The 26,207-nt window shown below is 39.6% G+C and overlaps 1 protein-coding gene and 1 pseudogene across 2 annotated transcripts in view; one reads left to right on the top strand and one right to left on the bottom strand.

The window, feature by feature from the left end:
- The window catches only part of OPCML (opioid binding protein/cell adhesion molecule like), a 121,652-nt gene that overhangs the window by 24,759 nt on the left and 70,686 nt on the right, over nucleotides 1–26,207 (top strand). The window lies entirely within an intron of this gene.
- LOC118839923 lies at nucleotides 1,988–16,969 on the bottom strand (annotated as a pseudogene).

The raw sequence follows: 26,207 nt of genomic DNA, 5'->3' as shown, positions 1-26,207 counted from the left end.
AGAAAAGGGCCAAAAACAACAAGCTGAGGAAAGGATTGAAACCAATGAGACAGGAGTAGAAACAAGACTAATGGTCAAGAAAAAAGTATATGGTCAAAGAGCAGAGAATTCAAGACACTAGAAAATTTGCAATTGTCTAAAGAGGAAAGAAGAACGAGAAAGGTAGACAGTATATATTCTAGTGTTCCATATTCCTACTGAGACCCAATTTTCCAGCCTTGTTTCAATCTGTTCCTTTTCATATACTCCACATTCCAGGCAAACTGGAAGATAGACAACCTACTGTCCTCTTCCATATTCCCAGAGAAGGACAAATGAGGTAGTGATCAACACAGTGCCTGGCACATAGTAGATGCTTAATAAACATTGATTGATTGATTATCAAAAGAGGAGAGAGTCTTCAAACCATCACTTAGAGACATTGTCTTTGATTCCTGGAAAAAGCTCTGGAACATATTTTTTAAATTGTTGGTTAGTGATCACTGCTTCCTTTTCAAAATACTCACAAAGAACCAGCATGGCTTCTCAAAGACTAGGTTATGCCAGACTAACCTCATTTCCTTCTGTGACAGAGCCGCTATACTGGTAGATCAGAGGATTCTTTTGGATAGAGTCCCAGGTTGTGCTGCCATTAGCTGATACCCACTACTGACAGCCTACTGTCAAATTTTCCAGTGTGAATATTTATACCTTGGAAGTCTTCAAACATTACATATAAATTACGACTTGGTTTAATGTTTTGTTGATTGTCTAGACTTGAGAAATTGTTAATAATGCAGATTACACTTAAAAGAGAGCCCTGTTTACATTTTAGTCCTGTTTTTTTAAAGACTTGGTTGTTAAATGTTTACCAGCAAACCCTCTGAGTACACTTCATTTTCAGCAAAGCATTTGACAGTCTTTCACTTTACCCAATTAAGACAAGATGGAGTGATGAGGGTTACATCATAGCAAATTTAGGAGGGTTTGAAATCTGTTGAATGCCCAGACTCAAAGAGAGGTGGTAGATGGTTCTGCAGCATCTTTTTGTGTGTGTGTGGTTGTTCATGTTTATTACTATAATGAATTTACAAAAAAAAATACAGGCAACTGTGTTAAATTGTCGTACATGTTTGGGAGTCAGGGTTGGCTGTGGAGGATGGGGCCTGACCAGGGGCCCCTTGTTTAGGGGAATAAGGGAAGGAAAGAAAATGTCCTACAAACCAGGCACAGCCCTAGCTCCTCATTGAGTGGTTTTCATTGAACAAATGAAAAGTACCAACCCTTTCCAGTCCAGAATAAGAAGGGAAGTAGGAGGATGGGGGGAGGACAGCAGTTCATTTAAGTGCTTTGCAGGGAAAATGAAGGAGCCTCCATTTCATCCTAACCCTGTTAAACCCCTTGCTCTGAGACTAAAGGACTTAACCCAGGACCAAGGACAGGCACCTCAATATCAGGACCAAAGCTTCCCTATTAACTCTGTACTAGGGAGTCCCAGCCCTAGGCAGAGAGAATGGTGAAGGAGAGGGGCCAGAAATATCTTAGCCAAGACTCTAACTGCTGTTGGCTCAATGAAATTATAGGTGGGCCCTGCAATGGGAAGGAAAATGGAGATGGTGGGGTATATGGTCTTTAAGGGAAAGCAGCACCCAAAACTGTCCACAAATAGGTGACCACAGGCTACCTTGACCCTAGCTAAGAGTGGCAATCCCCAGAACAAACCAAATCTTTCCCCAATTCCTATGTTACAACTCAAGGATCCATCTACCCAGCTGAACAGTGGAACCAGGTATGGGGAGGAGGGGAATAAGGGATTAGCTCTACCACCCACCTGGAGGAGGTACTGGGCATGCAGGAGGGCCCTAATCCTGGAAGAAAAAGGGTTAAACACAACAGCCTCCCCTTCTGTTCCTCTCCCGCTCTCAAAAACACTACCCACTCTTAGCACTAGAAGGTTTTTCAATGGATTGCCCAGGTTCTGTCTTTCTTAAACTTCTTTTTTGGCTACTCACATCTTCTGCAGTACCCCCTTCTTCTTAAAGGTGTCCAGTGAAATCAATACAGAGTTACCTATCCGTGTGGGTATCAGCTATCAGCTGGGGTACTGAAATCTTACATCTTTTGGGGCAAGTTTCTTCACTTCACTCAGTAACTGGTCACCAAAGCCTTTGAAGAATGTTGAACCTCCAGAGAGAACAATGTTGGCAAAAAGTGTGCAGCAAAGGTCCATGTCTGACTTGTGGATGGTGAAGTCCAGCACCTCGTGGAGATAGACCTTCACTCTCACCCTCCACCAGATCAGGTTGGAGCAGCAACTAAAGGGCCCAGGATCATGCTGGCCCAACATGAAGTGTGCTACCATCAGGCAGGGGGTACTGCAGCTTCTCTGTCTCCAGAGCCTCATCCTTCTGTGGGTTGATAGACAAGTAGCAGGTTCTCAATTTGATAATTTGGGCAACTTCGAATTCAGCTGATTTATGAAAGTCTGCTCATTCCTAAAGGGAAACATCACAGCCAGCAATGTCCACCCACATGATTGAATGTAGCATGACAAAGCCCTCATAGATAGGGACTGCAGGTGTTACCCCATCCCCGGAATCCAAAATCACTCCAGTTGTTCTTCCTATTGCATATAAGCTGGGTACAGCCTGCATGGAAATGAACAAGGCTGCCACATTGAAGGTCCCAAAGAACATTTCGGCTGCCTTTTCCTGGTTCTTCCATGGATTGAGTGGAGGCTCCATTAGAAGAACAGGGTGCTCCTCAGAGAAGGTCTGCAGCTAGTCCTTGGAGTAGACATATTGCCAGATTAACTACATATCATTCCAGCATATGGCCAGCAATCCCTTGTGGCTCCTCTGCTTTGGGGCCAATGAAGAGATCCCCTTCCAAGGTCCAGCCATCACATGTATATACTTTGGATGCCCAACATAATTGAGAAAACAGTATTTAGGAATCTGATCTCCAGTGAAGCCAGCCTTAATTGCCCCAGAACCATTGTTGAACACCTCAGGCTAATTAGCAATGATGCTGTAGGACTCTATGGCCAGGCCAGCCCAGGCTGGCTGGCTGGAGGGTGAAAATGATGGACTGACAAGTGGGCTGGGCAGCAGCCTCTATGGCATCTTATAGTGAGATCTTTAATGAAGAGCCTGGTCTTATGCTGGTCAACACTTTTATCTGTGATTTGGATGAGGTATAGTTGACACATTTATCAAATCTTCAGATGACACAAAGTTTGTTAATTCATTTTCAGTCATGTCTGACTCTTCATGACCCCATTTGGGATTTTCTTGGCAAAGATACTGATATGGTTTGCCATTTCCTTCTCCAGTTCATTTTACAGATGAGGAAACCAAGGCAAACAGGATTAAATGATTTGCCCAGGGTCACATAACCAATAAGTGTCTGAAGGCAGATTTGAACTCAGGGAGATGAGTCTTCTTTAACCCAGGCCTGACATTCTGTCCACTGTGCCACCTAGCTGCCTGACATAAAGTTGAGGGTTGGTTCTAATTTGTTAGAAAAAAGAAAAGAATTCAAAAGGATCTCAACAGGTTTAAATTATTGGTCATATGTTAGATTTGTTAGATATGATTGAGGCTCAAAATAAATGGCATATGTACAGAATGAAGAATGATGGATGGCAATTTGTGTGAAAAATATTTACAGGGTGTGGGTGTGTGTGTTAGTGAACTGCAAGTTCAGTAGAGTAACATAGCAGCTTAACAAAGGGAATTTGATCTAAGTCTACATTGTTAGAGCTATTTTGCCCAGATCAAGGAAGATTATGGTCCCACAGCACTCTGCCCTGGTCAAATCACAACAGACATATTTTGCTCAGGCCTGGACACTACACTTTAAGAAAGTCATTAATATACTGAATAGGATCCAGAAGGGGTTGACCAGGACAGTGGGATGACTGGAAGTCACACTGCATGAAATTTTTTCGAAGGAATTAGTGATGTTTAGCTTATAGAAAATGACTTAAGAGTGGAGAGTAGAGACTGATAGCTGTCTGCAAGTATCAGAAGCTCTGATCTATGAAAGAGATTAAATCTATGAAAGAAATTAGGTTTGTTCTACTTGACTCCAGAGGGCAGAACCTGGAACAATGCGTGGGAGTTGCGAAGAAACTAATTACTGCTAAATGATAGGAACAATGGACTACCTGTCACTGAAGTTCTTTAAACAGACATTAAATAACCATTTGTCAAGCCCATTATAGTGGACATTTCTATTTAGTTATGGATGCTATTAGATGATCTCCGAGATACCATAGTACTCTGACATCGTGTGTTACCATGATCTCATTCTTCCCTCCTCTATCTCATTGTATTTAGGCATTCCATCTCCAGTGACTGGAACATATCCTCACCCCACCCACCCTCCACCCCAGGCCCCAATGATTTGTCCTGTTGAAATCTTTCTCTTCCTTCAAGGCCTGGATAAAAAACCTCCTCCTTCAGGAAGGCTTGATTCTTATTGCTGAATTTTAGCTATCTTTGTATTTCTTATTATCCTCATTTTTTGTTCACCTTGTGTGTATAATATGTGTATGTGTGTATAGCATGTAATGAATGCTTGTTGATTGATTTATTATAGGATTCATCTATACTTTTTTGTGATAATCTCATTCTACTTAGTACCATGCTTCTTTTTTCTATGTCTTATTTTCTTCTGTTTCCTCAAAAATCTAAGCTCTACATATACTCCAAGGAGAGAAAAAGAAAGGTACTGTATGCAACAAATATTCATACCAGCATTTTTTTTGTATGTAGACACAAAGTAGACAAAGTAGATCTCTACAATCTCTACTGACTGGGGAATAGCTGAACAAACTGAGGGACATGGTTATAATGGACCATTACTAGGTTAAAACTGACAATGAATAAAAATTCAGAGAAGTATATGAGGATGTATATGAACCGATGCAAAGTGGAATAAGGAGAACATGGAACATACTCTCTGCAATGGTGAAAATGGAAATGGAAAGAAAAAATAAACTAAACACTCCATAATTATATTATAAAGGTTGGCAGCATAGATGAAAATACACTTTTCTCACTTACTTGCTAAAGTGGAAGAAAGGGAATATAGGTGTGGAACATTTCAAATAATATGAAATTTGATAGATAAATGGGTTAGTTTGGGGAAACATTTTGCCCCTCTTATTGTTTGTTATAAAGGAATGGTTTGCTGGGTGAGTTGTAGAAAGATATATTTGGAAAGAAAGGTGATGTAAAAATACAAATTATCATCTTCTTTAATTTAAAGAAAGTCTTAAATAAGAATTTAAGCCTCTAGAGGACAGGGACTGTATTATTTTTCATCTGTGTATCCCAAGTGTCAAACATATTGTTGTTGTGAGGAAAACATTTTGTCAAGCCTTGAAGCTCTCTAGATATTATCATTTATGGCTTGAGGCTGTAATAATATACTATATTTTTCTTGCTTGATTCATTTTATCCTTGCCCTTAATAGACTAAAAATAGATTTTATTATTTTAGTTAAACAGGAAAATCCCAAGTTTCTTCTTCTCTGTTGTCCCTCTGTACTGTTTCTGTTTTTCTCTTCATTTTAATGTACGTAGAACCATGACTAGAAAGGGGATGCCTCTTAAACTGTTTGGATAACTTCAGGACCCAGGCAATTATAAGATATTCTTCTCCTCATTAGGGCCTTGCTGGTATGTTACATTAGAAATTAATTAAAATCTTCTACCCAGTTTCTCTCCCTTTCTCATTCCTCTCATATAAATAAGTAATCCATATCTAAGAAGATCATGTTTATTGAGAAAATCAGCCATTTGTGACCATATGCAGTTTAGAAATATGGCTCATTTTGGAACTAAGCTCATCTCCATGGCTTTGGGCTAATTTTTAATTCAATTCAATTTCATGAACATTCAATAATCTCCTACTATGTACAGTGTAATGCGCCACCTGCTAATATTTTAGGATGGTCATTGCCAGGCAGGATGACAAAGTTTAGAACAAAGATGACATGAGGCATAATCCCTGCACTGCAACTATAGTGTGTGTGTGTGTGTGTGTGTGTGTGTGTGTGTGTGTGTAAATCATAAATATAAATATAAAATTGTAAATATAAGATGTACTTATCCCCTGGGGAAAAGAGGAAAGGTGAAGAAACTTTAAGGGTTGAACAGCCCTCAGGTTACATGTAGGATCATAGAAATTAGAGTTTCAAGAGAGCTTGGAGATCTTTTACATTCACCCACACCCCAACCTCATTTTGCAGATGAAGAAACAATGGTCAAAGAGACTCACCTTGCCCATATTCACACAGCTAGTAATTAGTAGCACTAGGATTTAAGTGCAGGCCCTCTAACTCCAAAGCCAATGTTCTTTAGACTAGCAGAATGTTAATGTGACAGAGCTTTCTGCAGCCTAGTTCCCTCCTCTAGGGAAATAAGTGGCATAGTGGAGAGAGTGCCTGGCCTGGAGCCAGGAAGACATCTTCCTGAGTTCAAATCTGGCCTCAGACACTTACTAGCTGTGTGATCCTGGGCAAGTCACTTAACCCTGTTTGCCTCAGTTCCCTCATCTATAAAATGAGCCAAAGAAGGAAATGGCAAACCACTCTAGTATCTCTGACAAAAACAAAACGACACAAACGGGGTCACAAAGAGTCAGACATGATTGAAAAACGACCGAACGATAATGGCAACAACACTCACATGATTGGGTTTTGATAACCCATTCCCCCCCCCCATTAAAAAAAAACAGGAAGGGAAGTTATGACTAGAAAACAGTTGATCTTAAAAATTGCCAAGGGGGTTTGGGTGGACTACAGGTTTAATATAAGGCAACAGCGCAACATGGCAGACCAAAACCCTAGTATATGATTATGGCTGGTTTACAGAATGAGGGAGATAATGGTCTCACTCTAAGCTGCTTTGATCAGATCCCATATGGAGTTTAGGTATGGGCATTATATTTTAGGAAAGATGCTGACAATTTGGAGAGTAATCAGATTTGTTGAGAGACCTGGAGGCCATGCTCTATGAAGATTGTTTGAAGGAACTGGGGTTGTTTAGCCTGGAGAAGAAAAGCCAGGGAAGACACAATAGCTGTTTTCAAGTATTTGAAGAGCTGTCATGTGGAACAGGGATTAGGCTTGTCCTGTCCCTGAAGGAGAATGGGAGCCAAGAGGGAGACAGAAGTTGCAGAGAGAAGGAAGATTTCAGTTCAATGACAGCAACAACTTCCTGGTGTTATATGCCTTAGGGTACAATGATATTCTCCATTACTGAAGACTGTCAAACCAAGCCAGGATAACCACTTCCTGGGACAGCAGAGAGGAGATTCCTGCCATCTGTCAGTTGGACTAGATGACTTCTCATGCTCCTTCCCACTCTGAGATTCTGTGATTTCATGGGTGGTCAGTCTGATTACAGTACAACTAAGGCTGAGGATGAGGAAGAGGAAGAGGAGGGCACTTGGAGAGAATAGAGCCAGATGGTAGCTTCCTAAGTGATTCCTCTAAGTTAGAATTTATCCCTTGATTTCCTGGGCAGTCTACTGTACGGATGTGTCTAGATGAGAACTTCCACATTCTACTTCCCCTCAAATAACCTTCATCTTTGATTCTTTCTCCTCCCACCCTGCCCCCACCAATTCCCACATCCAAGCAATTTCCCAGTGCTGTCAATTCTACCTCCATAATATCTCTTCTTCATACTCCTATTACAACCCTTCAGGGAAAAAGCTGGGTCCAGAACTGTAACTAGGATGGGACTCCAGGGTTTTTCCCCAGGGAACCAACACACTAGGGAAGGGCCCAAGCCTCAGAGTCCTTCCCCTTTCCTATATGCCACCCCACCCAGCCCTCCTTTCAAGGATTGCTTGGTGTGACTATGCCCACTGGAATGGATTGTCATGTACATAACCCTTGAATGAGTTTTTCAGTAATCATAGTGGAAAGTCTGTCTCATCCCAAAAGATAATGCTGGTAATTGTACTTTAAGGCTAGGAAAAGAGAAGCTAGGGCTCAATGGTCCATGGCTGAGGTAGAGGGAAGGACTGGGTGATCAAGAAATTGAAAAGAAAAAAAAAGAGAAGAATCAAAGACATTCATGCCCATGTGCAGGCTAAAAATAAACAAGAAACCTAAAATCTTCTGGATTGGCCAACAAGATCACTAGTCATGTTCCCAAATTTGTAGCAATTACATAAGACTTGATCTCAGTTTTGTATGGGAAATCATTTCCTGGATAACTACTTAACTTCAAGGTTGCCTGATCTTCTAGAGGGTTTACTATTATTTTAGAGATTTTCACCAATTGGAGGAGTGTTGCCAAGCAAATAAGAGAGTGTGGCTATACATACAAAATAAAAAAGAATTAATATGGCATCTACATCTGGATTCTACACTATTTGAGAAATATGTATTGTGTACGTGTGGACACACACAGCATAGATCTAACTTTCAAGAAGAATTTTTTTTTGAGGGGGGAAGAAGGCAGGGCAATTAGGGTTAAGTGACTGGCCCAAGGTCACACTGCTAGTAATTGTCTGAGGCCAGATTTGAACTCAGGGCTGGTGTTCTACTCACTGTGCCACCTAGCTGCCTCCTTCCAAGAAGATTTTTACACTTTTTCTCCTCCTGCAGACCATACTGAAAGTCCTTTGGACTACAGCTAGTATGATTTCATTTATGTGGGGAACTCTCATGATAAAAGTTCACTTTACCAATGCAGATCTGCAACCACCCCTGCAACTTTACAATTTTAGAGAAATACCAGGAGCACTAAGACATTAGGTGACTTACCCAGGGACATATAATCACTCTTTGTCAGCGGCAGAGCTTTATCCTCAGTCTTCTTGAATCTGAAGGCAGATCTCATTCAACCTCTTTCTAGAATTCCCATTTAGATGTTGAAAAATCCAGAACTTTGAGGGATGTAGATAAGATTTCTTTTCAGGTGCATGAAGTAGTGAAATAACATGATAGGAGAGGATTCATTTGAAATAAGATGTTGTCCTTGAGACTGGTATATCAAGCACACTTCCATTTCCCCCTCAATTGGAAAAGAAGAGGGTATGAATAAAAGCTTCAATTATACCAGGTACAATGTGAGCAAATAATCCACATCATTACTATAGTAACTTGAATTGCCTAATTTTTTCCTTTGAAATTTGATGGGCAGGCAATACACCCCAATGGACAGTGTAGCCCAAACTAGTATAGCAATTGAGGGTTAGCAGAGTATGAGAACTACACAATACCCCTTCTAGGGTTGTATCCCAAAGAGATCACACAAATGGGAAAAGGACCCATATGTACAAAAAATATTTATAGCAGTTCTTTTTGTAGTACCTTAGAATTGGAAATCAAGGGGATGCCATTGATTGGGGAATGGCTGAACAAGCTGTGGTATAGGAAGGTAATGGAATACTATTGTGCTATAAGAAATGGGGATGATACAGACTTCATCACAACCTGGAAAAACCTACACAACATAATGCGGAGTGAGCGGAGCAGAGCCAGGAGAACATTATACACCACCACAGATATATGGATTCTGTGAGGACCAACCCTGATAGACTTTGCTCTTCTCAGCAACACAAGGTGCAAAGACAACTCCAAAGGACTCATGATGGAGAATGCTATCTATATCCAGAGAAAGAACTATGCAGTCTGAATGCAGATTGAGGCACACTCATGCTCATCTTCCCCGCCGCCCTTTTTTTTTCTCTTTTGTTTTTGAGGTTTTTTTTTTTTATTTTGTTTCTTCTTCCTCATGATTCGCTCCATTGGCCATAACTCTTCTTCACAACTTGACTAGTGTGTAAATAAGTTCAATGCAAAGTTATACATAGAAGATATATCGAATTCCATGTCATCTTGGGGAGGGAGGGCAGGGAGGAGGGAAAATCTGGAACTCAAAATTATGTGGACCCTAGTGCTGTAAACTAAAAATAAAAAATCTCCAAAAAGATAAAGAACCACACTGTTAGAAGCCATTAAAGTGGGATGAAAATGTAGACACCTATGGATGTATATTAAGACAGATCAGGAGAAAGAGCAAGATTTGGGGGAGAAAGAAGAATGCAAGCCCAATCAGCCACCTTTGGTCAAGATATGGAGGGTTTCAGTTAAGTTGTTAAGCTTATGTGTGGAGAGAAACATCTGCTTATTTTTCCCCTTTCCCTCTGAGCACAGCAATTTCCCATCAAGGGGTTGTTGTTTAGATTCAGTTGCTGCCATTATCTGTCTTTTGTTGATTTGAAGTAGAATTCTTAGACTTATTTTTCTGTCTCAATCATAATTTTGTTTTCAAACCCCACCCCTTCCCCTTAAGTGGGGGAAGGAATGACTTATGAATTCACACAAGCATAAAGCAGATTTTTTTTACATCTGTCCCTACCTGAGAAAACATAATTCTTCCACTCACATCTTTTTAACCTATTATATTAGATTTGTGGAATTGATTCCTCATCCAACACACTTTGAAAAAAAATGCAAAGCATTGGTGTCTGTGTTTATTGTCCGTAAATGAGTGTGTTTGATTGTTAAACAAGAGTATTTGTACAGAGGGGAATTAGTTTGATCTTCCATTTGCTGGCATCCTATTGCTACTGCCACCATTACTTGTTCCCACTGAGGAAGCACTTGTTTCATTTACTCACAGTGTTCACAGGGGACATCAAGCAGTCATCAGGTTTCTTACTCTACCTGTAACCAAGTACTTGTATTTGATTTTGGCATGGAACTGGGAGTCCCAAAGTAGAAACTAGCTCTACCATGCAGATCAAACACCTCATCGGTAACTTAAAGACTTAGTAAGTTGTCTGCATACACTAAGAGTTTAAATGACTTGACCGTAGTCACCCAGTATGTATCAGAAACATGACTTGAATCCAGATCTCTCTGATTCTAAGACCAGTCCTCTATCCACTCTACCATACTTCATTTCTTTGCTTAATCCTATAAGAAGATCTGTAAACTTTATTCTATCTGAAGTAAAAGGGAGGTAGATTTTTATAATCTGCTGATGAAATTTGATCTATATCATTAACAAGTATTAATAAAGCTCTTACTGCATGCCAGGCACTGTGCTAAGCTCTAGGGCTACAAAGAAAGGCAAAAACATGGCCCCTGCTGTCAAGGAGTTCACATTGTAATGGCTTGGGTATATGCTTCTACCTGCGACTGGTGGCATTCCAAAATGGATGAGTGAGTTTAATATTTGAACAAATTCTAAATTTAAAATGAAACTCATTTAAGTCCACTATGCTTCACTAGATTTCCATGGGCATTTATTACCTGAAATCTTAAATTTCTCAATGATTTAGAGCTCCATTAGGATTTGGAGAAAATTATAGAACAAATTAACCTAAGTTTCTGAAGAATCAAAGAAGTTCATAGTCAGAAAGGACCTTAGCTCTTTTGGTCCAACTTAAAAGGAATCTCTTCTACAAACCTAGACATGGCATCCAGTTGTTGACTGTATATCCAGTGAATGGTAACTCCTTATTAACCCAGGAAGTTCATTCTACTTTTGTATAGCTATGTTGTCCAATTCTTCATAAACCATTTGGGATTTTCTTGGCAAAAATACTGGAGTGGTTTCCAGCTTCTCCAGCTCATTTTGCAGATGAGGAAACTGAGGCAAACAGGATTAAGTTACTTACCTGGGGTCATACACCTTAAGTATCTGAGGTCAGATTTGAACTCAGGTCTTCCTGACTCCCAGCCTGGTGCTATATCTACTGTGTCACCTAGCTGAGTTTATACAATTCACCAGATTTATAGGTTTGTTAACCCTATAACAAAAGCAAACAATTTTGGTCTAGTCTGACCCATCCTTAAATAACTTATGCTGATTTTTAATTGTCATTGCTTCCTTCTTATCATGTTCATAAATCATTCCTTTAATAGTATATTCTAGGGGGAAAAAAAGAGGCATACATGTGATAGGGTTTAGAATTGTATTAAAACAGCGTCTTTTACCTGGGCCTTCTCTCACAGCCCAAGCGAGCAGGAGTAGCAGGCTGAGGAGGAGCAGAATTCTTTTCTGAACAAGAGAACCATAAAGCATTAGCAAGTATGCTAGCAAAATGATGAAAGGTAAAATGTGTGCACACCATAATTCCAACACACCTCTAAATTATGACTCACTGATAAAATATACCTTATATATGATGTAAACCCCCCAATGTGCTTGGAAATTCTTTTGAAACCATTTATAATAACACCTTGCCTTTATAGGTATATAACACTTTAACTTTCAAAAGCATTTCCACATCTATTATCTCATTTCATCCTCACAACCTGGCAAGGTAGGTAAAGCAGATATTATTTCCCCCATTTTACACAGACCTCAAGTGGTTGTGACTCATCCCGTGTATCATAGCAAGTTAGTGTCAGAACTGGGAATAAAATCCAACTCCTTGAACCATTTCACATTTCCTGGTAGGAAGACATATACATACTACAATTTAGAGCCATTTTGAATTAACTTAGCTGTAGCCCGAGGACAAATTTCTTAAACCACTTCAGAGAGTACTCACTGGGCACAAGTGGCTCAAACTCAATGAATGAATGAATGAAGCATTTTGTTCATCTTATTCACAATGTGTATTTGCAAGAAATGTGAATTTGTAGATTTGAAATTTCAGAACCTCAAAGTTACTCCTTGTTTTGGCCCATGTGCATTAATCAGCAGATTCCAAGATGTTGCTGTACTAGATTTAAAGCCTTAAGGACTTTGAGTCATGGACAAAACCATATGGATTCCAATGTCTCTGTCCAGTCGGGGTCAACAGCTCTCTTGGTCATAGGACACCACTGGCTATTTAGTACTACTGCATTCACCTGGATTACAAGGTTTGACTATCTTTAGACAAATGATTTGCTGGTGATTTGAGCCCATGAGAAGAAAAGACAGAATATTTCAGAATATAAAAGATGGAAGACATTTTATAAGTCTTCTGATTAAAGTGCCTCATTTTTACAAATGTGGAAAACTGAAGCCCAGAGAGAGAAAGTGACTTCCAAAGTCTTCAAAGGACCTGGTCAGTAGGGACTCTTTTTCACCCCAACTCCAGGGGACTTTCCACTATTCAACATTGCCATTTTTGTTTTGCACTACAGAAAAATTAGAAAATAGTAGAAGAAACAAAATTAGTGGGAATTTTCCCATTGTGGCATATGAGTTTCATCTTCCAAAGGCAAATCATATGAAGTAGATCTCAGGTCAAGGGATCCCTTCTTTTGTTTCTCCACTAGGATTGATGATTTCTGGGTATTCTAGTCTGACTCCACCCCAACCCCCCAACCCCTGATATCATCTAGGATCTGTGTCCGTGCTTACCTGGAGTTAAAGATAAAGGAGTAAGTAATTTCAGTAAACCCTCTTCTTAAGAAACAGGTTTGATTTTTTTTTTTTGCTAGAACCAGCTCATAGAATGGCAATGTCCCAGACTGTACATTTAAATTGCTTGTCAGAAAGAAGAGTAGAAATCTTCAGAGATAGAAACTCTGGAATTTTTCTCCTTCTCTGCCGACTGAAGAATATTAGAGGCATTGGGCTTTTTGTTTCCCTTCCCTATGTGGAACTAGCTTCTTAAAGAATTATTAGAGTTTTGCTGACATCAATTCAGAAAGAGACAGGAACGAAAAGTACATGGAACAGGGAGGGTGGAAAAATCCCTGTTTTTCTTGTAGTGTCAAAAAAGAGGAGAGAAAAAAGATTTTTATTTTATTTGTTTTTGCTTTGAGAGACTTCCCTGTGCATAAAGAAACAAACTTCATTTCATACTTTTGCAAAAGCCCAGCACTACGACGCCTGCAAATAGGAGAAAAACATCTATTTTTAAAGAGATAATTGTTGCTTGGATTTATTATAAGTAACAACACTTTAAGAAGTGTGCATGATTCATGGCTGTGTGCGAAGATAAAACCCCAATAACTATCATCTTCCATTTTCCTTCTTGAATCTAAAGACTAATTATTTAGAACAGCTTGCTGGGAGATGGGGGCAGGGATGGTAAGTAGGATGTACAGACTGACCAAAGCAAGATGGTATCAAGAAGATTGCCACTCCAGAAGTCTTGGATGGCATCTAAGGGGCATGACAGGATGGGGTAGCCATCTTTCAGGGAGCTCAGCTGGCAATGACTAGGATACTGTTCAAAAGAAGGTTGCAGCCCTGTTCTAGGGCATATGCACACAACCAGCTGAAATCGTTTTGCAATTGGAAAACAAAACAGATGAGAAAAAAGGTGTCTGGGAGCAGAGTCGAGCAATCATGCCGTTATATGTGAAGCATGGGATAAACAAGCTCCTGTGGCTTGCATTCCAAGCCCTTTGGATCAGGGTAAAATTGAAGTGAACAAAGCAAACTATGTATTATTAATGTTAGCATTTCTTTTAAGATTCGATATGGGCAGGCACACAACACTGCAGTAAAGAGGGGAAAGACTTGGAAACTGACAATTCTTTTTCTTCAGTTCTCTCCCAGTGGGATGTGATATGTATCTTTCTCCCCTTTATCTTTTCTTCTTTTTTTTGAGAAGGGGTGTGTGCTTTGGCACGTATCCTCTCCCCTCAAAATAAAGAAAAGGAGTGAAGGGTATGTATCACATCCCACTGTGGAATCCAGGAAAGGGAGGAGAAGAAGAGACAATAAAAACAAGAAAGGAAAAGAGCAAAGGAGGAAGAGGAAACAGAAGGTGGAAACAGTTTGGGGAAAGAATTAAAGAAAGGTGAATAGCGACAGGACACAAAAGTGACAGGCTTCTGGCAGATTTATCTTGTACCCTGGGGAATCTGTATAGAAATCTTAGCCCCTTTGGGAAAACATTTATACAGTCTTCCCAGGTTGGAACACAAAGTGAAGAGTAGCTCGGCTTTCTTTTGATGGAACAGGGACTTGTTTCTTTTCTGTGTCCCCTGGCCCTCTCTTGCCCTTACCTTTACAGCTGCTTCACTCCAGTGCACTGTCTGAAATTCAGTTTTCTGTCTGACTGGCCCATCATGTTGTCAGCATGTGAAAGAACCGAGCTGAGCAACCTCACCTCTCTGCGTTGTGCACATGGGTAACTGGGGCCTATAATTGCTGGAGTCCTGGCCTTTCCCTCCAAATTCCCTATAGCAGGAGTCAGTCAAGGCAGGGCATAGGATGGGCATAGGGACCTCACATTTTTAAGCAGATTTTTAAAATCTCAATTCCTATACATATCTTAATGGAAGACCCAAGATATTAGGGCAATGCGATCCATAAATATTCTTTGAGTAACTACTGTGCACCCACCACCAGATGACCTCTGAAGTCTTTTCCATTACTGAAATTATACTATAGGCTAGAAACTATGTATAAAAATACCAAAAGGAGGAAAAAGTGTTTAATAAATTCTATCCTTGAGTAACTTGAAGATTACTGAGAGGAACAAGACCAATATATGGCCTTGACCATATGTTATTTGGAGGAACAAGACCGATATACACTCCCTCCATAAGATGTTTTGTATTTATTTTCATTTTATTCTGTTTATACTTATAAACCTACACATTGTCTACCCTGAAATAATGCAAGCTCCTTGAGAGTTGAGACTTCTTCATTGTTATCTTTCTGTACCCGATATCCAGCTCTGTGCTACTTCACAGTAGGCATTAAGGAAATCTTCGCTGCTTGATTAATCTCTGTGTAGATGACTCCCAAATGCATCTTCCCATCCCAAACCTCCCTGAAGAGCTCCAGACCTATATTCCCACATCCCTTTCGGATATACCCACATGGATTTTCTACAAGAAGCTCAGACTGGTCTTATGTTAAGTTGAACCCTTGACACCATGATCTGTCCTTCCCACTAACTTTTTTCTATTTGTGTTCATGGCCCAACCATCTTTCCAGCATTTCATGATCCTAACCTTAAAATCCTCTGTGTCTCTTTGCTCCCCCTTACCTCACATACCAAATCGGTTACTAATTCTTAAAATTTCTCCACATCAAAATCTCATACATCTAACCACTGCTCTCCATAATTTCAATCCTCATCTCTATGCACTTAGACTCTTAGAATACCCTGCCAATTGTTCTTCTTTACACTAGCTTATATTCAATCTAGTCTCCAAATTGACACTTATTTGTAATCTTCCCCAAAAAAACCCGCTATGATCATGTTAGACCTCTGCTCAAAAGCAACCAGTGTTTCCCTTTTGCCTATTCAGGGATGAGTGGAAAAACCACTGGACTCAGAGACAAGGAACACCTGGGTTAATATCTCAACTTTGTCACCAGCTGTATGACCCTGGGAAATCTACTTCTCTATACCTTTGACCTTCGTGTATAAAGAAAATACTAATTCTTGGACATCCTGTATCACCAGGCTGTTATGAGGAAAGTGCTTTATAAACTCCAAAGGATGATAGCAATAGTCCTGGGAGCTGCCAAGGTGATGGAGTGGGTATTGCGCATCCTGAGCTATCTGCCATGTTGTGGTGGAGAGGCTCACAGGTGTCAGCATTTCTTATAGGTTTCAGCATTTCCCAGGTAAATCACAAGTCAGTTGTTGGAGCAACAAGCAAGGAGAGCACGGATTAAATTAAATGATCACATAAAGGAGAAAGTCCTGATCTTGCACCTCCCTTTGATTTCAGTCTCTTGTGTGTGTACATAAGTTCTAACCAAAGTGAATTGTACTTCCTCCCTTGTTCTCACACTGACCTGTCCCATCTCTCTGTCTTCACTTACTTTTTCCCATACCTGGAATAAATACCACCTTCACTCTAAATTCCTTTCCATTATTAATCTCTTCCTTTCTTTCAAGGCCTACTCAGGTGCCCCCTCCTACTTGACTTTTTCCATTCTCTACTTTCTCCTTGTCCCATTAGAATGTGAGCTTCTCGAGGGCAGGAACATTTTTTTTTTTGCCTCTTTTGTATAGTCCTTAGAACACTGGCTTGCACATGGTAAGCATTTAACAAATGCTTCTTTCCTTGGCTTTACTTGATTACCCATTTCCGTATCATGTGCGATTTGTCGCAGTACTTTTTCTGGGCTTCTTTTTGTGTAATTATCTACCTCTCCCTAGTATCCTCATTAGTTATGCATTTGTCCTTCATGCCTCCACCCCATTATATTTTATGTTCCTTGAAAGCAGGGCCTGTATCACATCTATTTTTGTCTCCACAGCCCCTACCACAATGTCTTGCACACAGTCAAGCCTTAATAAAATTTTACTGAATGGAATTGAACTGAATTGGCACAGAAAACATTGATGCTTCCTGCTTCCTTAGAAAAGAGAGGGTATGCAAGGGAGTTAGGGTAATAACTCTGGATTGAAGGGATTCTTCTTCTTGTTCAGTTATTTTTCTCAGTTGTGTCTGACTCTTCGTGACCCTGTTTGGGGTTTGGATGGTTTGCCATTTCCTTCTCCAAGTCATTTTTACAGATGAGGAAACTGAGACAAACAAGGTTAAGTGACTTGCCTAGGATCACACAGCTAGAAAGTGTCTGAGGCCAGATTTGAACTTACAGAGGTGAGTCTTCCTGACTTCAGGCCGGGCACTCTATCCACTGTGCCACCTAGGCGCCCCAAAGGATAGTCCAGATTATAAAAGGTCTTGGAATAGGGCATATGAGAGACAAGGTTTAAGAGAGAGCATTGGACTGTGACCATCACAACACTATTTCAGAATGTTATGACAGTTTAGTTTGCTTTTAGAAGGATGAGCAATCATCTGCCAGTGACCCATGACAATCTGTTCCTTTCTCCGTAACACCCACATTTGTTTCAGGATGGGTAATCCCCAGTAGAGATGAAGGAGCCCAGCTGTGTTTGGATTTTATAACATTCCTCAAGATCCTTCTCAGATGTTTTGGTTTATGGCAAAGTTGGAAATACAGTATTATCCTGATCATTATTATTATCATTGATTCAACCACTAATAATAATTAATGTTTACTGAACACCAGTAATGGGCTTTGAAATGTTCCGAGACAAAATTAGACTTGGCCTCTTTCCAGTGGGCTTACAGTAAAATCAGAAGCAACCAAGTTACTGCCCAAACTTTTTTCTCTTGAGGACCAAAGGCTTGAAAGGGAACTGCTGGTTTGAAGAGGAAATCTAAGACAGTCACAAGAGAAAGAGAGTCAGTAGGGAGAGTTGTAATGCTTAAGAAGAAAAGCTGATTCCTACATTCTGTCTGCTTATATTTTGCTGAGTTCAGTGATGGCAAGAGTGTCCCTCCTTGGTGTCATCTTCACCTTAATTAAGTCTTCTGAGGACTTGTTCCAAGGAACAGGAAGTAGATTTTTTATGAAGAGGAAGATTCCTCATTCTATGACCCACCTTACACATGACTAGCAGAGATAATCCCTATATTAATCTGAAAAATCTTCCCCCCAAAAAAGGGTAATGAACATAAGAGGGTTTGTCTTGGACAATCAGTATGCTATTGCCACAGCCTCAACAGCTAATGCTGATGACTTTGCGTAGCTCTGCCTTACTTAATTCCAATTCACCAGCAAGTCAAGACATCATCCGCATGATGCCATTGGTCCTCTCCCAAGAAAGAAGGATGAGCAACAGAAAATGCACTAAAAATTTCCCCCAGTAGCTACTACCCAAGTAATTAGTTCCATGTTGCTTGTGTGCTTTCTTTGTTATTGTTATTAAGTCAGAAAAATGCGTACGACTATGTAACATTACATACACACACATACTGTGTAGATATATAGATATGCAGGAAGCATGATATTTATGATGTATAGAGTGCTAGAATTAGGAACCACCTGGATTCCAATACTACCTCAGGCACTTCCTAGGTGTGTGTGGCCCTAATAAGTAAATCTGAGTATCAGTTTTCAAATCTATAAAAGGAGGATAATAATACCTTTAGCACTTGCCTTACAAGGTTGTTATAAGGATCAAGTAAGACAATAGAAGTAAAACATTGACATATAAATTACAGTTATTTTATTACCATTGTTAATAATAACTCATAATAATCATATTTAGCATTATTAGATATTTATCTTCTTCAATAATTGGACCAGTGAGGGGAGAAACATGGCACCAATTTGAGCTCCTGCATAAACATTCAAGAACTACTTTCTCATTACCAAACAAAACCAATATTACAGAACAACAAGAGAATAGAATGTTAGCATTGGAAGGACCCTAGAGATCATCCAGTCTAAATGCTAATTTGACAGATAGGGAAACTGAGGCCCAAAGAGGAGAAAAGATTTTTTTCAAGGTTACTCAGCAAGTTAGTGGTAGATTTGGGTCTGGTAAGAGTTCCCCAAATTCTCTTATTCACTTTGGCAGCAGCTTTGGGACAGGCTCTGAAAGTGTATCAGAAACCTGAATTCTCCTGTGTACTAGCATCTAAGTTACTATCATGAAAGAGGTGTATCTAATTTTCAAAGTAAAGAGAGGAAATGCAAACTCCCCTGTTTGCTTTGACTCTGATAATAGTGTTCGTACTCATTTTTGAAATGAAAATGGCTAATTCTCAGATATGAATCTGTAAGTAGCTCTGCATACAGATGAGTAATAAAAAAGCATTGGCTTCATTAACGTCTCTCCTGATAGTGCCTTTTTCAAAAAGCAATACATTATTGACACTTGTTCTATGAGAGCTCTACTCTGATCTCTAGACCCACTGGGTTCTTGTAAAAATGGTTTTGATTATTGTTGTTTTAGTCATTTATCAAGTTTCCTCTTATCCTTATGTTAAATTTATTTTTTTTCCCACCTAACAATTGGATTCTTAATGATCCTTGTTGTCAGGGTTAAGTTGCCTTAAAAAAATTAAAAGAATGTGAAGCCATTAATTGAAACTTTTCCCTATCACTTTGTTCTCATTCTTATACCTGCCTGAAGTAGTTAGGGAATGAAGCGGTTAGAATACTGGGCTTGGAGTCAAGAAAGCCTGTATTTGAATCCTGCTTGACACTTTTACTTAGCTGTGTGATCCTGGACAAGTAACTTAACCTCTTCCATTCTCAGTTTCCTCATCTGTAAAAATGGGACAATAATAGTACCTACCTCAAAGGGCTATTGTGGGAATAAAATGATATACCGTATAAATCACTTTGCAGGGCTTAAAGGGCTATAGAAATGCTAGTGATGATGACAATGATGATGGTGTCATCCCCTTGACCTGTCTATAACATGCTTTCATTGTTTAGGAGACCTGAAGGCAGTTCAGAAACCAGATGTTCAGATATGGCATCCACCATTTCTTATCATAGTCCTCCATACTGATACTAATTTACAGAGGACAGCATAGGATATAGACCACAGACTAACCTCCTCTTCTTATTCTATGAGCACAGTCACAGGCAGTCTCTCACACTTGACTCTAAGCTTCATATCCTCAGACATGGCTTCTAGCCTCAGCTTTCTTGCTCTTCCTCTTTCTTTTTAAAAGATTTACTCCTGCTACTCATTCTTTCCTCACCTACATTCTTGAAATGCTTTTCGCTAGTTTCTACCACAACACCTCTGGCTACATCAGTGATGAGAGAGAGAGAGAGAAAGAGAGAGACAAAGATAGACACAGAAAGATGCAGAGAGAGAGACACACGGAGAAAGAGGAGCGGGGGGGAGGGAAAGACAGAGACAAAGAGACACAGACAGAGAGTATGTTCTGAGGCTTTGAAAACAAACTCAGAGACAAATTGGAGGCAGTGGGCCTCATGGGGCCTCATGACCCTACAGCCTCAGGCTCTCAGTTGAACTCTTGTTAATAACAACACCATATTCTAACAAATAACCATCCATTAGCCTTAGAAACTAAAAAATAAAGACAAGTTTAATAGTCACTTTGTCAAGTCATACTAATGGCATGTCTCTGATAAAAATGTCAGTCTTTATTTGTGATTACCAAGAAATTATATTGAGAATAGAATGATCAACACAGTCGCAATCTATTAATTTGCTAAATATTGAAAGATAGTTATAAAACTTAACTTTCTTCACAATAACATTTCTGACCTTCCTTCTTTTCATATGGCAATGAGACCAGTGTCACTGGATGACAGATAGAGCAGAATAAGGTGTAAAAAGACTGGAAAGGAAAGAAATGAGGATAGGAAGAGCTTTAAAAGTCAACCATACAATTTCATATTTGACACCAGAGGTCATAGGGAGCCATTAGTGTTCATTGAACAGGACAGTGATATGGAAGTTTTAGGAAGATCAGTTTGACAATTTAGGTGGGTTGGAGTGGGAAGAAGCTTGAGGTAGGCAGAACAATAATTAAACTACTGAAAACATCCAGGCATGAGAATTTAAGATGAGAGATCTAGCTTAAATGTCCAATATGCAGTTGGAGATGGAAGAGTAGAAGTAAGGAGACTTGGGTCTGTACACAGTGCACTAGAAGTGCACAGATTCAGATACTTGTCAGTCTTCCATCAACACAAGATCAGAATATGCATTTTTTTAAAAATCACACTCCGTGACAGTTAAAATGTATTGAATTGGTGCCAGATAGCAGAAATATAGGAGAATCTCATTTTATACAAATAATGTTCCTGTGAATATAGTTTATCTTGACTTTAGCAAAGGGTTAATCATGTATCTCATATTATTCTTATGGAAAAGCTGGGGTTGTTGGAGTGAGGTGACAGTACAGTTAAATAGCTGCATTAATATTTGAATGACTGGACTCGAAGAGGAATCGTTAATGGGCTGGTGTTAGTTTGGAGTGAGCTCTCTAATGGAGTGACCAGGGATTCATGCTTGGCACCATGCTGCTTAACACTTTTTATCAAAGACTTGGCTAAAGGCATGAATGGCACCATTTTCAAATTTGCAGGTGAAATAAAAGTGTCATAGATACTTTACATACTGCATATCAGAATTGGGATCAAAGAAGTCTAGCACTTTGGGCTGAATCTAGTTAAGTTGAAATTTTAAAAGTATCAGTGTAAATTCTTAAATTTTAGTGCAAACAACTTTATATGTGCATGTTGGGTAAATATGATCAGACAGAATCTTTCTTTTGAAAAAGATCTTCAGGTTTTAGTGGACTCTAAGCTCAAAATGATTCAACTCATGGTAGTAAGAAAGCTAAAATTATCTTGTGCTATATTAAGAGAGGTATAGAAACTATGAATAAGGAGGTGATAGTGTCTCTTCTTTACTCCTTTCAGGTCAGAATACATTTGGAATATTATGGGCAAGTCTAGGTACCATATACAGTTTAGTAAGAGTATTGATTGGCTAAAACATAGCCACAGGATCATAAATTTAGAGTTGATGGGGCATTAGAGGTCATCTAGGTCAGAGGTATTAAACAAACAGCCAGGAGGTGATGAGCAGCCCAAAAACCTCCTGATCGTGAACTGAACCAGATTAAAATAGGATTGTGAAATTTTAACAAAATAAATAAAAAATCAATATAACATAGATAATGTTAATTTGTGGTTATGTAAGGTTATTAAGGATTTTTTCTATTTTATTTTGATGCCACTGAAGACATTGAGGCTCAAGAGAGATTGTGACTTGACCAAGATCAACCAGATAGTGATAGAATTGGGATTTGAATCCAGGCCTTCTGGTTCTAAGTCTATTGCTCATTCCACGCTGTCATGCTACCTCCTAAAAAGCTGAGGAGGTATGAGTTCATGTTATATGAGGTTAAGGGGACCGGAGGTTGTTTATCCTCAGAAGACTGACAGGGACACAATAGTTTAATACTTTCATGTGAATAGGAAATAGATTAGTCTTACTTGGCCCTGGGAGGAGGGAGGAAAGGAGGGAGAAGGGAAAGGGAAGGGGGGAAGTGAATAAGCATTTATATAGCACCCATTATATGTCAGGCACTGTGTTGAATGCTTTACAAATGTAATCTTATTTGATCCTCACAACAACCCTATGGGGTCGATGCTATTATTATCCCCACTTTAGAGTTGAGGAAACTGAAGCAAACAGAGGTTAAGCGACTTCCCCAGGGTCACACTGCTAGAACTTCTAGAACAAGAAACATGTGAATGTTATAGAGAAGCAGGTTTTGCCTTGATCTCAGGCGTTAAAAAAAATCAACTATCCCAAATGATATGGGCCTCCTCGAGTGGTGGTGGCTGTCACTGGAGGACTTCAGTTAAAGTTATATGACCTCTTGTGATGGGCATTCTTATTCAGGTATGGGTTGGACTATATTTTACCTGACATCCCTTCAAGCTCAAAATTCTATGATTCTGTTATTCTAGGAATAATTACATGTAAATCAACTTTTAAAACAAATGGAATCACTTTATATACACCATGGAAGTATATTATTTTAAAGCAATCTGTTTGTGATATATATATTTTAATAAAGAGAATTATGTCATAGCTTATCTACTTTGTAAGCTTAGATCCTTATGGGTATATTGACCATATATATGCACATGTGTATTTATACATACATACATGCATACATACACACACATATTCATAGACGTGGAAGTGTAGGCTTTTCTCAGAGCTGGTTTGAAAGTCACTGGATATATATATGTGTGTACATGTATGTATGTGTATGTATGTGTATATGTATGTATGTGTGTGTATATATATATATCTATACCTATGTATGTATATGTATGTATGTGTGTGTGTGTGTGCGTGTATTTAATTCACTGACCTTTTAAAAAGCTAAAACAAAGGAAAAATCCAGGAACATATCTGCTTTGTGACTATACTTAGGGTAATATTGTTGGCCTCCTAAAGTTAACCTCATTTCCTTTTTAAGAGAAGTCATTCACCCCTCACCCCGCAAAGCACAGGAGGAAGTGGAATGTGGAAAGGGAGAGTAGCTTAGTCCTAAAAGAGGTCCATAGAGATCCTTTAGCTCCACCTCCAAAGGAAGGGCAGGTAACAGAGGGCTATTTGTTTGAAGGTTAACCTTCTGTTTTTCTTCATTGCATCATGCCTTAGTTTCTTGATGAGGTCCAGTTCTCCCTTATTTGCTTTCCCCTTGCCCTCAGATTTCAAAATGAGTTTTGGCTTTGGTGCTTTCTCACTGTAAATTATGAACAGGATAAAAATCAGGCTAGAGTATTTACAGTAGAGAACAATGCTGCCAAAGCAGAAGGCGGGCTACCTGACCTAATCGGTCTTTTCCCATCTCTAACGCTTCTGACTCTGTGATTATGATTTCATAGATATGATTGTTGCTGCACATCAGGCCTGCCTGCTGGTAGATTCAGACCAGCCATCACCTCCCACAGACTCAAGCAGGCAACTGTCCCCTAACTGAATTCAACTCTATTGCTCATCCCTCCACTCTGCTTTATTCTGGGGATAAATCAGCTGAATATTTGGAGCCCTGGGGTGTGCAGTAATGGTCTCTGCTAATTAATTGGCTGGGGATTGCCAGACAGTACTATTGGCACCTCCAAAAAACAAGGGACTACATCAGATTGCATGCTATTTCACATTTTTCAAACCTTCTGCAAAGCTGGCTTCTAACCTCGTTACAGATTATGAATCTTGACTCTGGTAAGAGCCCCAGCAGCTGGAGCACCTGTTTGGCTGGTACATCACAAGCAAACTGTAACCAGTCACTTCATTCTCAGGTCACAATCTCCCTTTCACATCCCTTGAATTATGGGCCAAGCACAAGATACCTGGAAGTTTTCCCCAATCTAACCTTTCTTTGGTGAGAAGGAGGCAAAGGTTGGCAGAGACTAGGAGCTGGGGTTTGAGGACTTTGCTGAAGATTTAGGCTCTTTCTGTTGGGACTAAGAATTCTTAATGCCTTGAATGAGGCTCCTATGCCTAAAGTGTTTCCAGTATCCTCCCTCCCTCATATCCTCACATCCCCCTTTCCCAATCCTTATCTGCAATCAGCCACTATTGATTTTCCTCCTTTTCATACACTTTCAAATGTCATGCATTGGCTAGGCACCATGCTCCTCTTGCATAGCTCAGCCAAAGGTCATTCATTTGGCTGCTGATACTTTGCTCTCCTTGTCCCCTCCCCCCTTGCTAGAGGTGATAATTGATCTAACTTCCAATAGAGGTACTTTAAACAGCAGAGCCATCCTCTCAAATCCATAATATCATTTCTTTGTGGGACAAAAGTATAAAGGAAAAGAATCTCTTCAGCTATTGGGAATAACCAAGAGAAGCTTTCACAAGATCCCAGATGGTTCAGGGCTAGAATAGATTCCAAAACAGGCTACCAAAGTTAAAAGTGAAAAAAAAAAACTTTGTAGTTCTATCTTTAAGAATCCTATTTTAAAACAAAAAAATTCCTTTAAATAGTATTTATGTTGTTCTTTATAGATGTGGCAGAAAGAGTGGGTAGTCTGTTGATTTTATGGAACCTGTTCATTTTCATTCAACATTTATTTGACACCTATACTAAATTCAAATGTCTATATTAGATCCTGAGGCTACAGGTGTGAAATAGGGTACAACTGATTCCTTAAAAGATTTACCAGGGATGATAAATAGGGGTACAAATTCTGAGAAGAAAAATTGAAATGTGAAAGAGACATAGGCAAAAGAAACCGGGAGGTATACACAAAGTATTATGCCATTGAGTCTCAAAATGAGAGATTGTTTCTAGCTGGGTATTTCAAAAAGGGCATAATGGAAAAGATGACCCTCAATCTGGCCTTCCAGGTGGCATTGGGAAGAATGCCAGATTTGAGGTGAAAGGACCTCAATCCGAATCTTTCCTCTGATGCAGCCTTGTGAGTTTGAACAGATTATCTCATCTCTCTGAGTCTCAGTATCCTGATCTATAAAATGAAAAGATTATACTAGATGACTCCTAAGGTCTCCTCCATCTCTAAATTTATGATCCTCAAGGAAGGAATTGGCAATGGTGCTCATTCCTGTCATGAGTAAAGAGGGAAGGGCTAATCCATTTTGGCCATTAAGGTTGGAGTTGGATTGTGGAAAACCTTCAGTGCCACGCTATTGAGTTTGTCCTTTATCTAGTAGGTGACAGGGAACCACTGAGGGTTTTGTAGAAGGTGAATAAGGTGATCAAAATTGTGCCTTAGGAGGATCGCTCCCATTTGTATATGGGATGAATTAGAGTGCAGAGAGATTAGAGGTAGGGAGAAGAGTTAAGAGACCACCATATCCATACAGGTGAGAGGTGATGAGTAACAAATCATAATGGTGGCAGGATAGTAAAATGGAAGAATTGGAGTGGAGAGATGCTGCAGAGATGTACTATAAATGCAGCGAGATGATTCAATTAAGATTAAACTATAAAAGGCAACATTGTCCTTGGCTTCA

The sequence above is a fragment of the Trichosurus vulpecula genome, chromosome 2 (genome assembly GCF_011100635.1).
Source record: "Trichosurus vulpecula isolate mTriVul1 chromosome 2, mTriVul1.pri, whole genome shotgun sequence".
In the NCBI taxonomy this organism is placed as follows: Eukaryota; Metazoa; Chordata; class Mammalia; order Diprotodontia; family Phalangeridae; genus Trichosurus; species Trichosurus vulpecula.
Note: the sequence above shows the minus strand (reverse complement) of the source record. Positions and strands in the feature narration are given on the sequence as shown.